The following is a 12,155-nucleotide window of genomic DNA, read 5'->3' on the forward strand; positions in this document are numbered from 1 at the left end:
CTTGCTTACAGGGAGAGCTCCGCAAACCGCAGTGCCCCAGGATATCTTGGAGGAACTAAGCAGGTTGTAGGCGCGGCATCTGAGCAGCTGCAGAACATCCCTCAAGAAGCAGGGTGAGGGAAGGATGTGAATTGAATCAGGCTGGGCCGGAGGAGGCTGGCTTACTTGGTGCACAGAACAAGGAAAGGGCCAGGCTGGGCTTTCCTGAGCCAGGGGAAGCAGACTTCACTAACAACAACACGGTCAAAGTTTAATAAACAGAAGAGCTCTTGGCCCTAAAGACATGAGGTCAACTGCCAAGAGCAATGTCCCAGCTCACAGACTTTCGTGGGGCTATCGCTGGCAGCTCTTCTACCCGCAAGTGGGTAGTAGGAGACTTCTGTCCTTCTGCCTGGACAGGTGACTTCTGCAGGTCCCTACCAGCTGGAGAAGCCGGAGCTTGTGATCTGGGACCATCTAACCTGCTGGCTGTGGTTCGTGTGGCAGGGAGGCCCCCATCAGGCCCTTCCTCTCTCCATCCTCCTGCCAAGGTGCCTCTGTGGCTGGGGCTCAGCTCCTGACCTCCCAGTTGCCTTCCGTCCTTCCTCCCCGGGCCCGGCCCTTCCTCTTGCAGAGGCCTCCCTGACGGCCACTTCGAGCCCTCCCCCAAGCCTGGCCTCCCTGCCTGCGGCCTGGCGCTGGCCGGAGGGCTGCGGCTGTACAATGATTTCCCCTGGCTGGGTGGCACACCATTGTGTGACAGACCTGGGCTGGCCCGGATGCTCCTTGCTGCACAGCTGTTCCTAGCTCTGGGTGATACAGGGCTGAGAGCTGGGTGGGGACAGGAATGTACAGCTCTCAGGAAACTGGGAGGGAGGGGAACCCAAGGAGAAACAAAGAGATAAGGGGGTGCAGATATACCATTTCTCCTCGCAGCAGAGTCCCAGGCCCCCTGCTAAGAGAGCCCCACTGTGAAAGTCATGGAGGCAAATGATGTCCAGAAAACCTTCCCTGGGTCCTGGCTGCAAGTTTCTGGCACTTTATCACATCACAGAGTGGTGTCTCTCTGTTACGGGTCCATTTCCCCCACTAGATTGGAGGCTCCTTGAGGGCAGGACTGTGCCCAACTCATGTCTGACTTCCTAGCTCCAAGCACAGGCCTGGCATGTATTTGGTGTTGAATGAAGGGCATCTTGTGCCAGGGAGGGCTGGCTCGAACCAGGCAGATAACTGCAGGTGGGAACCAGAGGACAGTGTATGGCTCTGCTGGGCAGATACATGCAGGGTGATGTCCACCCATAACTCCATAGCGGACCTTTCCTGGAACCTGGGATGGTTGGTCTGATGTGGCTCATGGCCCTGGCTGGTGCAGGAGGGCTTAAAGAACCTCACTTCCCTGAATACCCATCTAGTGAGATCTGCCCAGTAGCAGAGATAGGCCATCCTCTGGTCACCTCTGGCTCGGCCATTAGGTTTGTGCTCGACCCTGGGGGTTCACTGCCTAGAGGTGACAGTCTGACCAGTGGAAGCAAATCTTCAAGGGTCCAGGGCTCCTTGGAGGCAAATGCCAATTGTGGGCGGGCATCGGCTACAGGGCCCTAGCTTGCCCCTTGTGCCTCATCTGCACCCGGGCTTAGCTGGGCCAGGGAGGAGTGGAGGAGGCACCTAAGAAAGCAGTGGGATCCGTCCTCAGAGCAGGCCCCAGAGAGAATGTCACCAGGAGGACATGCAGATAGACAGTGCTGTTCTGGGTTCTGAAAGCTACCATGGCCTGAACTACGTGTGGCTCCTCAAACTCAGCCCTGGTCATCGTTTGCTCTTAGACCTTTGTTTGGGTTCATCTCTGGGTCCAGGATATGCTTCGTTGTGCTAACTAAGACCAAGTGATAAGACAGCTCAGGTGTCACCTCCTCCAAGAAGCCTTCCCCAGGCCCCCGTTAGTGCTCCTGAATGCATGCCCATCTGTACTTTGCCACACACCGCCCCCGCCCCGCTCCGCCTCCCTGACTCAGCTAAATGAACAACGGACAAATATGGTTCAGTGCTCAGTTCCCTTAGCCCTATGCTGCTGGGGTCCCTGCAATTCTTCCCTGCGGTATGTCCCTTACAAAAACCAAATACCAGAGACCTTTCCTCCACCTGAAGCAGGAAAAAGAAATTGAAAGGATAGATTTCTTTTTTGACTTAAAAAGTTTCTCCTGTACATCTTTCCCCAGCTGGTACGGGATGTAGTTTGTCAGTATCACGGGTGTCCCAGCCCAGGAGCCATACACATAGTTTCTCGACGATGGCCTCAGGGAACCCCGTGCCTGATCCTAGTCATCGGGAAGGTACTTTCTGGGCGCAGAGCTGGTGATGACCACAATGAGGAAGGTAGAGAAAGGCAGAGTATACTTCTTACCACCCAACTTCCCACTTACTCAGGAGCTGGTGGGGCTGAGACCCGCCTCGAGGCAGGACCAGAGTGTCAGGGTCCTATACATGAGGAGGTCATGGTGTGGGTCTCCACTGGGCTAGGCTGGGTCTCTGCAGATGGTCTGTCAACAGACAGAAACTCTTTCTGCCCATGGGGACCGGTCCTAAGTTCTGCGGGAACTGCTTGGGTCATTACATATGGCTTGGGCGATTTCACATTTCCCCAATTGTCATGTCTTCCGGGGGCCCAAATGAAGCCAGATGGTGCCTCCAAAACATGGAGTCTTAGAATATCATGGGTCTCATTGGCTGCCCCCCCCAGGAAACTCAAGGACTGTGGGTGGAGGGGGAAGATCAGTGTGTTCCCCGGCCTGGAGCACATGCCCTCAGTTTCCTTCCCCGGACCTATTCTCCACCCTTTCCTCACTAACAAGCCCTGCTTTTGTTTGAGACAGTGATACATCCGGCTCCCACATAATAAATTAGTCAATCCTGACAAGTCTGTCATTTTTCCCCCCAACCTCCCTTACAGCAAGGATGCCCTCTGAACCTCTTCTGGCCACAGAGATAAGGAGAAATTCTGGAGAGTAGTTCTGGAAAAACTTTGCTTTCTTGATGCAGGGTAAAAATGGCTTGCATAGCTCTTTATTTTCTTGTCATTTCCTGCCTTGAATGCAGACACGATGGCTGGAGCTACAGCAGCCATTTAGACACCACGGGGGAAAGGTCACGAGGCATTAGCTCTGACATCATGGAGTACAATGTCAACATTTGTAATTCTCTCCAGAATTTTTGTTATGTGAATAAAATGCATCCTGATTTATTTATGACTCTGAAGTTTCTGTCACTTGTAGCCAAACACATCTCTAATCGGAGAGACGACCAGGATGATGACTTGAGCTGAAGCCAGGTGCAGTAAGGGAGGGGTTGTCAAAATGGAGTCCTTCCGTGTCACCACGATAACCGATACCCCCACCTGTTCCCCCTTGGGCAGTTATATGTGTCCTGTAAATGTGCCTCTGTTTGGTCCACTGTGTGTGAATGGCTTAAGTGTTTAGAGGTGACCTTGGCAGTCATGGAGCTGAGGATGCCTAGGGTGTGCCCAGAGCCAGTGCCATTTCCTGGTCTTCTCAGCATGCGGTTTCCCAAGACTGGCCAAATTCCACCATCCTCCTCAGAGACACTCCAGATTAGCAGCCCAGCCCAGCCCAGACCTGCTCTGCCCCATAGTCCACAGAGCTGATGCCAAAGGGGAAGGGTCTGACAGACCCGCTGGGGGCATGGGACAGAGCTGAGGTCTCACTGACGATCAGGTCCCTAAGGTAGACCATTACAAAAATGTCCTCAGTCCTTCACACCTCTCTGTGACAATGTGACTTTGTGGCTCGTTCCTTCCAAAGATAGAGTGTACTTCTCCACACCTTGAACCTGGGCTGGCCTTGGACTTGCTTAGGCCAACAGAATGTGGGAGAAGTAACCTCAGTCTGGTTCTAAGCCTGAACTCAAGAGGCCCTGTCGGCTTCTGCTGTCTCTCCTGCACCCTTTCTAAAAAACTTTTTTTTAACATTTATTTATATTTCTGAGAAAGACTCACAGAGCGAGAGCTCGGAAGGGCAGAGAGAAGAGGAAAACACAGAATAAGAAGTGGGCTCCAGCCCTGAGCTGTCAGCACAGAACCCGATGCAAGGCTTGAGTCCATGAACCACGAGATCATGACCTGAAGTCGGACACTTAACCGACTGAGCCCCCAGGTGCCCTATCTCCTGGACCCTTTCTTTCTAGCTCCACATGAACAAGCACAGGCTAGCCTTCTAGAAGAGACAGGTGGCCCTGTCACCCCAGCTGATAGGTGGCTGACCCTTAAAATCATAGCCATCCAGTAACACACAGCTGCCTCCCTTTCCCCCAACACATGTGGGAGCCCAGCTAAACCAGGTCTGAACTGCCAGCTTGTAGAACTGGCACTAAATCATCGGTTGCATTCCATCCCCTGGTCTGGTTTGCGGCCTCATCTCCCTTTGCAGACAATGTGACCAACGTTCTGAGAGGTTCTGATTTGCCGGCCATCGTGCAGCCAGCTCGCAGGGCCAAACTTCCCACTCTCAATGTGCAAACGGCTCCCCCCAAGCCCATCAACTCCCAGAACCACCTCACCATCTTGCCCTGGCCCACCGACTTCTCCGACCTTGCACACTTTGCACACTGCCTTGGGTGGAGGCTCTGCCCAGTCAAGTATTGGACTGGACCAAGAACATCAGTCTCCCAACCTGGACGTACTGTCACATCAACGTGACGGAAGGGGAGAGAGTACCTCTTCCTGTCTGGCACAGAGCATGGGTTAATGGAGCCTCACAGGCATGCCACTTGGCGACGGCGTGGGGGCTGCCCAGGCCCCAAGGCATAGGCTCAATCAGTACCGTCCCGCGGAACTGCTCTGTTTGAGCAGAGGGGACCACACGGAGGCTCTGCGTGGCTATGGATGCAGGTGAACTAGGACGCACCGGCCCTCCATACATACTCCTAGGCTGACCACCTAGGCACAGGAGCTGTCGAAGATCTCTCTCCCACCACCCACCGCACAGAAGACACAGCTGCCCCCTCCTCACTCCCCTGCCCGCAGCTGCCGCTGTCACTCACCGACAGGGTGGGGGTGCCTTCGTCCTCCACGGTGACCACCAGGTGGTAGAAGCTCTGGCGCTCACGGTCGGGCGGGGCGGGCCGTGTGGCGATCTCGCCGCTGACCCGGTCCATGCGGAAGGTCATGTCCTCGTTGCCCTCGGTGATATAGTAGGATAGGACGCTGTTGATCCCGATGTCGCGGTCGGTGGCTCTCACCTGGACCACAGCAGTACCCCCGCCCACGTTCTGGGGGGAGAGCAGGAAAGAGGTCATTCTGGATTCAAAGCCTCTGGGGTAAAGGGGAGCACCTGCTTCTGGGGGAGCCCAAGGGCTCTCCCTGGGCCTTCAGTAGCTTTGCTCTGCCAGGGAGTGCCGATGGGGTTAAAGGCAACAATGGCGAACATTCTGTGGGAACTCACTACATGCAGGGCTGCCTTAATTCACCGATCCTACTCTATGATCATATGAGTCAGGGATGCTGTCATCCCCATTTACAAATGAGAAAACTGAGGTGCAGAGAAAGAACATATGCAGGTCACACAGCCTGTCAGCGGCAGGGCCTGGCCTGAGACCTGGCCTTCACCCCCCTGTACCATCCTGCTTTCGTGGACATCTAACCTGGTGTGTTACCCAGCAATGCTGAGGCCAAAGTTTCCGAGTGACTCAGTGGTGGGACTGAGTAAATGTGTTGTTTTGTTTAAAAGCAGCTCTCCCGGGATAGTTCTCTCAGCGCCCCGTTGGTGGTGGGAGACCACCTTCTTCTCTCTCCCTCCTCAGGTCTCTTCTTCACGCCTCCCACAAAGATACTGGGCTCCAGGAGCCAGCATGAGGGCTGGGATTGAGGGGGAGTGGGCCATGCCCCCACCTGCGAGATCCGAGAGGCCAGGGGGCCAGGCAGGCATTTAAACAGGTGCTCCCGGTCACTCACACCCACTGTCCACCCTGGGTGGCCAGCTGCCCTCACCTCGTTCACGCTGACATTGTACCCCAAAGGGCTCTCAATCACTGGAGGGTTGTCATTCACATCCAGTACGGTCACCTGCAGGATGTGGTCCTTCTTCTGTGGAGGGGTGCCACGGTCGGATGCTACAACCTGGGGGAGGGAGGTGACTGGATTCAGGGCTAAAGGTAGGGGAAGGGTCAGGATTATGGAGTCCGGATGGGCAGTCTGCCTGGTGGGGAGGACCAGGAGGGCAGAGGGACTCACTGGTCCATCCCTGTCCCTGTGTGGCCTGCCAGCTCTGGGCTCTCCCCAGTAATTTGCTTTCTGCCCCCTGCTGCAAACAATCCTTGCCTAATTATCGTCTGGCTTGGGACCATCATTTGGAATCTGGTCCTGATGTGCCTAGGCTTTCCCTCCTGATCCTGCCTCTGACTTTATTCTGGGCTGTGCCAGAATGCCCCTGACCATGACCCGGGCTTGTGACCCAAGGATCCCGCCTTTAGCTTCGAATACCTCTGTTCTATGCACTCATGTGTGAGCTCTGGCAAATAGAGAGCCTCCTGTAATCTTTTCAGCAATGAGCTGGCGTTCTCCCCATAGCCCGAGCCTGCCTCCGGGAGCCTAGATGCTTCCTGGATGCCTTCAGGGTAGCAGAAAGTGCTCTCCGGGCTCAGACTCCTGCAGAAATACATCCCTGGGGTCCCCAGAGTCCTCAGGAAACATGCCAGCCACAACAATTCAGCAATAATGGTGGCCCTTGTGTCTCCCCACACCTGTATTTTTTCTCACCTGAGCAGAGACAGACCAGGGAGGTTTTTTCCCGCCCATCGCACAAGAGGGGAAACCAAGGCACAGAAAGAGTAAGCAACTTGCCCAAAGTCCTATTGTTTGTGGAAGAGTCAGGACTCTGAACTCTGCCGGGCTTTTTCTCCTGGTCCTTATGGTAGGGACGGACACCTCTGTGGCTTCCTGCCCTGGGTCCGCTGGGGACTAGTGACACAGGGGAGCTGACTGCCAGGGTGTGCCCACCTCTCTTCTGGATGGTTAACAGAGATGCCGGGGAGGTGGGCGGTCCCCACCTTGAGGATGTAGTGGTCTAGCTCCTCTCTGTCCAGGGGCCTGGCCACAAACACTTCGCCAATTGAGTCATTGGTGGTGACGATGTCAAAGGCCCCAGCGATGTTGCCAGAGGCCAGGGAGAAGACCACCTGTCAGGGAGGAGGGAGGGTGAGGGTGAGAAGAGGCCACTAGATCAGGCCAAGGACCCCTCCCCTGCCCCTGCTCAGTAGAGGCATTTGAAAAGAACTTTTCATGCAGATGTGGTTATGCCCTTCAAAATGTGTGTGGCAGGCCCACCGAGGCAGCATGAGGCCTGTGGCAGGTCCTAGGGGGGGGCGGAGATGTCAGCATACTGGCCTAGGGACCAGAAGGGGGGTGTGAGTCCCACTGCACAGATGTCTCCCAGGACAGGGGTGGGGAAGCACTGACACTTCTGGAGACTCGGCCAGAAGCAGGCATGAGCCTGCTTCTGATGAGGTCCGTGTGGCCCTCGCAGCAACGGTCAGAGGGAGATGCTCTCTTCAGTTGCAGACAGGAGGCTCAGACACATGAAACGATGGGCCAAGATCACACAGTTTGCAAATGTCCATGAGAATGAAGATTCGAACGCCTGTGCTTCTGAGCCCAAAGCCGGCCCCCCAGAGGTGTGATGCTGGAAAGCTCCCCAAACACGCCACCCAATTCACAGGACAGAGTAAATAAAGCAGTGGAAAGATTGCTATGCTCTACCGCCCCTCCTCCTGTCCCCTGGGGTGTCCAAACCTAGAGTGCGTGTGGAGGGAGCACTGCCTGCTGTAGGACAGAACCCCACGCCCTACTCTGCCAAAGCAGGAGGGAGGAGGGGCGTGTCCTCTCTGACACCCAGGGCCACACTGGGAGGGCTGGACTGGAGCCCGGCACATGGGGCCGAGATGCTGACTGCGGTGGATGCGGTGATGAAGGAGTCACTGGGAAAGAAACCGTCTGTGCTTTCAGCCTACTGTGGAGGGCTGAGCTATGGCCGGCCTTTGGGTTCTGTGTTCACTTGAGCCGGGCAGGGCCAACAACCTGCACAGCTCTGCCTCCTTTCCTTGACTGTGGACTAGGGTGAGGTCAGGGCCGCACTGCCTGGGGCCTGACTGACTCTCCTCGAGCTGAGAGGCTATAGAAGCCTCCTACTGGCAGGGAAGATCCAGATATGTCTCTTGGCACCCACCTGCCCGTTGCTGCCGGCATCGGGGTCCCGGGCCTTGACGGTGGCCACATGCTGGCCCATGGGGCAGTCCTCGGGCAGGCTGACTGCTGAGTCGGAGGTGAAGTCAAACTGCGGACTATTGTCATTCTCATCCAGCACCGTGATGTAGACCTGCAATGAAGGAAGCCAGAGACCTAACAACCTCCGTCCCCTTCCTGGCCCCAAACACCAGGCTCCCACTGTGGGTTCAGTGGGCACCAGACCTCTGATAATTCTGGAATGTCAGGTAGCATTCAGAGCCTGCCTGGACCAATCCGGACTTCACACAGAGATCCTGAGCACATTTTTCCCAGCAGTCTGTTGGGAGACGGCGGTACACACCCTGTTGCTGGGGCCAGGACAGCAAAGGCAGCTCTGGGGACTCAGAGGTGGTGGGGCCGAGGGCTGGAAGGCGTGGGCCTTGGCTAAAGGGGACAGAGGCTACTCAGCAAAAAAAAAATCCACAAGGAATCCCAGCTTGGCCTTGGCAGAGCTTCCTGTTTTTCAAGAGGAACCAGGAATCGAGATTTTTATGAGGAATTAGGTGGTGATTAATGAAAATTAAAGGAAAAACTTATGTGCAGGCTGGCCAAAACCCATCTGGCAGCCAGATATTGCCTGAAGGCCTCATCACTCGTGCATCTGGGTTAGAGGGAAGGAATTAGGGCTTAAGAACAGGATGGGGCTATAGGGTAGCTTGGTGGTCCCAGGGAAGAGAGAATTTCCAACTATCAGATAAAAACTGGGAACGTGCAAATTATACGTGAAGAGCATGTTGTGTTAGGTCTGCAGCTTCTAGCTCATGGATGGATGGCCACAAGTGCCCCTTAGGGTCACTGATGAGAGTGAGAGGTAGGGTGGGAGGAGGCTCAGGTTTTAGGGCTCCCAGGCCAGGCCTTCTCCCATGGCGAGCCTGTGGAACCTCGCTGCCCCAGAGGAGGTCCACTTCATCCTCCCTGCCCATCAGGTCTTCCTTCTTCTCCATCCTGGCCACGCCTTCATATTTTTAAGGCAGTAGTGACAGCACCAACTCTGCCACTTACTGGCTGTATGACTTTGGATAAAATTATTCAACCTTTCTGATCTTCCATTTCCTCAACTGAGAATAGGAACAAAAACATACGGCACCAGGATGCTTTGGGGAATGAAGGCGCAAACAAAGAGTTGAGGGGCGGGACAAGGCAGTCCCCGTCCTGCGCCCTGCCTGGCAGACTCGCATGATCTCACTCGCCAAGGCTTTGTGCATCCGTCATGATTTTGGTCAGGGAGTTCTGTGAAGTCCCAGAGCCCCAGTCTGCTCACCTGTGAAGTGGGTGCAATGATGCCTGCCATGCTGTCAGGGCAGAACCAAACAAGGCCCCTGTGCTCTGATTCATCCCAAACTGTCTGGCTGGGGTCAAGGCCTTGTTTAGGCTACGTGTGCTCCCTTCCACCATAGGGCCTTTGCACATGCCTAGACTCTTTCCTGTAGCATATGTTTATTGGTGTGATTATTTACTTATAAATGTTTATTTTTGAGAGAGGGAGGGAGGGAGAGAGGGTGGGAAGAGGGAGGAAGGGGCAGATAGAGAGAAGGGACAGGATCCAAATCAGGCTCCAGGCTGACAGCAGACAGCCCAACACAGGGCTCAAACTCGAGAACCACAAGATCATGACATGAGCCAAAGTCAGATGCTCTACTGACCGAGCCACCCAGGCGCCCGACTGGTGTGATAACTTAATAAACAGTTCCCCGCCCTGCCCCCCCTCCCCCCACTATATCTTATGTTTGTGAAGACAGAGGCTGTGTCTGATTTTGGTTTCCTGTTGTACCGTAAGCCCAGCCCAGAGCCTGGCACACAGTAGGTGCTTCCTCTAGGATTAGTGCTATGATGTCGTTTGTGAGAGGATCCCCGCAGTGGGGAGTCAGCCTCAGTGGCTGAGAATGGAGGGCAGGGGCCGAGGGCTATGGAATTAGCTCTGGGTCTGTGCTCCTACCTGGGGCCTCATGGTCCACACCTGCTGTCCTGGCCCTGAAGGCCCGATGGCGTTACTCAAGGGCCTGCCCCAGTCTGCCCCTTCCTGCTGCCTCTCCATCCCTCCCAGCACCCACGGGGGCTGCCGGGGTCAGGAAGGAGTCAGGTGTAGGTGAGCTGTGGTTTGGGGGTTCCGGCCTTGCAGAGGAAATGGTGCCACCTTTAAAAGGCCCCTCTGCCTGCCTCCACCCACAGCACATCCAGCAGAGCTTGGGGCCGACAGGGCAGGTGTACCTAGGGCAGCGGCCCCTGGAGCCCAAGAGGAAGCCAGGCCAGAAGGGAAAGGTCCTGGTTCCTAGAAGAGGGTGACGTGACCAGAAGTGCAGGGGTCTGCACAGAGGCGTGTGTTCTGAAATGCCCTTGGTGGCCCATGCGGGGGAGAAAGGAGTCCGGAAGCTGTGGTGGGGAGCATCCTGACCGCCCTGTTGCGTATCAGACTCCACCTGGCCTCCGCTCCCAGATGCCTCTGAACACCGATGGGGGAGCTGCATGCAGCTGGGCCCAAGCTACAGATGAGGCTGCCGGTGACAGGGCCCCATCTAACCAGAGCCGCAGCTCCTCTGGCTGGGGTGCCCAGGAGCCTGTCTTGTGTCCACCCTGAGGGCTCTGCTCAGGGGCTGCTCTCTCAGACCCCTAGTGGGCCAAGGGTTGCTCACGGCTGCTCGTTGCCTCACTACCCCGAGGTGGGCCCCATGGATGGAGGGGGCTTCGGGGTACCCTCAAGCGCCAGCCAGGGCCACCGGAACCGAGTACCTGCAGGGAACAGCAGGGCAGAAAACCCCAAGCAGCTGCATTTGGCTCTCAGCCTGGACAACAGGTTGATTTCTATCCCTCTAGGCCAATGTGACAGGGACTGGGCGGGGGGGAAGGGGAGTGAAAACGGGTCTGTAACCAAGACTGCTGAGGTGCTGGACGCCCCATAGGATCTACAGATGGCCTGACCGGACTGGCAGGGACCCACGCCGAGTCAATTGTTAATGTTCTCATCATCGCTGTGGGATGCCACCCTGGGGCCCACCCCCGTGTCAGCCCCCAGCCTCCCAGCCCGAATCCCCTGCCTGCCTCTCCCATCCTCCTAGGAACCTTGCCTGACACCTCTGACCTCAGCGGTCACGCTCCCCAAAATGCTCTGAGCACATGGTCTCCCTGTGGGCAGTGATGCCCGCTGCCCGCGGCTGCCCTTGCCCAGCACCCTGCAGGCCCCGGCACCGTGTGCCCACCGCATGTGTACAGTGATAACATATGCTCCTTCCCCAACCCCCACGAGAGGGCGAGGTTCCTCTTTACAGAAGCCACTCCCACCCTATGCTGCCTGGGTCTGGGGTCTGGTTTACAAAGGGCTTCTGATCTGTCACCAGCGTCAGGGCTGCCGGCACGATCCTCATTGTAGACCCAAGGACGAGAAGCACAGAGAAGTTGAGCAACTTGCCCGTGTCACCCAGCCAGTGCAGAGCAGAGCTGGGGCGAAGTCTCAGTGTTCCTTCTGTCGTGTGTTCCACCTACTGCGTGCTAGTGACCCCGCCCTGGACGCTGTGGGCTGACAGGAAGGGCAGAGCTGGACATGGGGAATGTGTCTGAGAGGGGCTGGGCTGCAGTGCCCGTCAGGGGTCTGGGCGGCAGCCTGGCATAGGCCTGCCCACATGCTGTCTCCAGTGGCGGCAGGAAGGTGCAGGGCCACGGCCAGCATACAGTGGGGAGCCCCCGGCCACAGGCTACTCACCTTCTGTAGGCAGAGCCGGCAGGAGGCCACGGGAGACAAAAGGCAAGGGTGCAAATGGTTAACAGTCTGCCACACTCCCAGGACCCGCCAATGCCACCACCCCACCCCCTGCCCACGGTCTCCTCCCCACCCCGGCTGTCCAGGATGGTGTGGTGTGACCAGCCATGGCGGTTGAAACCCTCACCCATTTGG

The sequence above is a fragment of the Hyaena hyaena genome, unplaced genomic scaffold (assembly GCF_003009895.1).
Source record: "Hyaena hyaena isolate Hyena2069 unplaced genomic scaffold, ASM300989v1 scaffold_531, whole genome shotgun sequence".
Taxonomy (NCBI): domain Eukaryota; kingdom Metazoa; phylum Chordata; class Mammalia; order Carnivora; family Hyaenidae; genus Hyaena; species Hyaena hyaena.